Source organism: Gossypium arboreum, chromosome 9 (genome assembly GCF_025698485.1).
Source record: "Gossypium arboreum isolate Shixiya-1 chromosome 9, ASM2569848v2, whole genome shotgun sequence".
NCBI lineage: Eukaryota > Viridiplantae > Streptophyta > Magnoliopsida > Malvales > Malvaceae > Gossypium > Gossypium arboreum.
Window position 1 is genome coordinate 39,514,203 of NC_069078.1, and position 2,546 is coordinate 39,516,748.

The 2,546-nt window shown below is 39.6% G+C and overlaps 1 long non-coding RNA gene across 1 annotated transcript; it reads right to left on the minus strand.

Moving 5' to 3' along the window:
- Positions 1-590: 590 nt before the first annotated feature.
- On the minus strand, positions 591-2,180 carry LOC128280686 (uncharacterized). Its single transcript, XR_008270789.1, has 3 exons — positions 2,103-2,180; positions 1,947-1,990; positions 591-699 (listed from the first exon to the last, which is right to left on the minus strand). It is a non-coding gene; the product is annotated as an uncharacterized LOC128280686 (long non-coding RNA).
- Between the last annotated feature and the right edge of the window lie 366 nt (positions 2,181-2,546).

A 2,546-nucleotide genomic window follows, 5' to 3' on the forward strand; every position in this document is an offset into this window, starting at 1 on the left:
TTTGGTACTTTCAAACTTATGTTTTGAGTATATGGAATGTATAGGTATTTTGAATCATTTTGATTATGGGTTGATAATGATTTTTTGTCATTTGAAATGGTTTTTAAATGTATATGTTTTGGTTTGTATGTAACACCCCAAACCCGGCCCAGACGTTATGGCCGAATCTGACGTGCCACGTTGGAGCTGAAAACCCACGTTCCATTTTAGTGTTTTAAAAACCATATATTTTGTTGAGTTAACAAAGTGTATAGAAGCTGGGCACCAGGTAGGTATCCGAGACAGAGGAGGTGAGCCATGAAGGCTGCTTAAGTACCAAGCTCTTTGGTTGGATCCAATCCTAGACATGCCCACAACCATAGCCACACTTTGCTATATCGAGTTTAAATTTGTTTAAGTGGACGTCTTTGATAAATCGATTAATCGTGGTGTTGAGATATTTTGAAAACAAGTATCGCTTTGAAAACCCATCCTAAGTCTAGCCCATTTGAACACTTATCAACCAGGTTTGAAGTTATTAAAAATAAAATAATCCCGAGAAGAAATAATAGAAAAGTTAAAAATGGCCTTATTACAATCCAAAAATAAATAATAATTAAAGGGAATTAAATGAAAACCAACGCTTATTTAAAGGTCCAAAAACGATCACCGTGGCCACTCTGAATCCCCTCCGGCCCAAGTCCCCACATCAAGGCTCACCTGTAAGGTTAAGGAAAGGGGGTGAGTTTGGAAACTCAGTGTGTAACAAGCCCCTTTCAGAGCCCAAAACAATAACAGCCTATTGGACCTAAGCCCAAATCCAATCTCAAACATGTACTGGGCCATAGCCCTTTTCATATTTCATATTTCATAACACTGAGCCAAGCCTTTTCAGATTTCATATTACTAGGCGAAGCCTTTATCAGAAATGGTATGGCCCATAGGCCCATTTCAATATCACATATAATGTCAATGAAAGAATGCAAGCCCATTTGGGGAGGCTACTCAACCCACCATCCGCTACTCTCCACCCGTACCAACCAACACACCATGTGGGGATTAACTCGACCCACCCCGCCATAACTCTCCTTTGGCAAAGATAGTGCTTTATCATATAACTGGAGGCCTAGCCTATTTTAGTAACTGGGGCAAAAGCCCTTTTTATAACTGGGGCATAAGCCTTTTATCATAACTGGGGCATAAGCCCTTCATCATAACTGGGGCATAAGCCCTTCATCATAACTGGGGCATAAGCCCTTTAATAACTGGGGCATAAGCCCTTTTGCACTTCCTCCATCCATATAAAAACCCAACCCAATGCATTTATGAACATCTCATGTGCATATCATACATATCATGTGCATATCATACATGTCATGTGCATATCATACATATCATGTTTATCAAAATCCCATGCATTAAGTTCATATATAAACCCTAGGGGTATAATGGTCATTTTTACCTAGGGGCAAAACGGTCATTTTCATGTTATAAGGGTAATCTTGTAATTTTACCAAAATTAGGGTTTCCATGTGCATTAACGATTACTAACAATTCATGGGTGCAAATAATGATTCTGGCCCATTTTTAGCGAAATCGAGTTGTTAGGCCTAAAACCCCTAATGGGCCCTACTTAGCCGATTTTGTCATCTAGGCCCATGTAGCCTATATCCATAACAGTATTAACAGTTCTAACATGCAATTTTAACAGATTTCCGTTTTCTACCAATTTTTCCCAAATGGGCCCGAAAGCCTATTGGGCCCTAGTTCAGCCCCTCGAGGATCAACTAACCGTGAACGCCAAAAACACGTTCTTACTGTTTCTAATGTTCCTGATCATCATCTCAACGAATCTAACTAACTAATGAGCGTTCGCTTGCTCACAAGTCCTCGAAATGCCAGAAATTAGGCATTTCGGCTTTTCGGCATTTATTGCTTTAAGCTTATGAAAAGGGTTCGTTACACACCTGATTTGCGATATTCCTTGACGAGATCTCCTATGCGATTTCTCCTATAATCAACCACTTATATATTAGACCATGTTAATATTAAACCAAATCGAAAACTACCTATTATCATCACTTATACATGGCCACCATCCACAATGGCCCTTGGGTTCATACCTTTGCCGAAGTTGATGACTAGATTTAGTCACTCCGATGATCAAAGCTTTTCACACACTCCTCGATCGGTAGCCTTTAATCCTCACTAGCACCAACAAACCAAATAACACCAAAAACCCTTTTAGCCTTAGTCGACAGAGGGGTTTTCAGCTTTTCTTAAACCACAAGATACAAATGGAAAGAAGGTTCGAATACTTACCAAGAGATCTACTCGTTGAAGAAAGTTCCAAATACCTTCCTACCCCATATCCGTTGTGAATCCGACTTAAACGTGCGTAGAAAATAGATCTAAATATTAATTCCCGAATCACTAAAATATGAAGCTTTCGGCTTTTCAGCAAATATTAATCTAAGCTATTACGAGGGTTAGTACACACCTGTTACGGGTTGAAGTTGAAACGTTTCCAAAATCAATCGCCTACGATAACCACCACCTGTCACTCA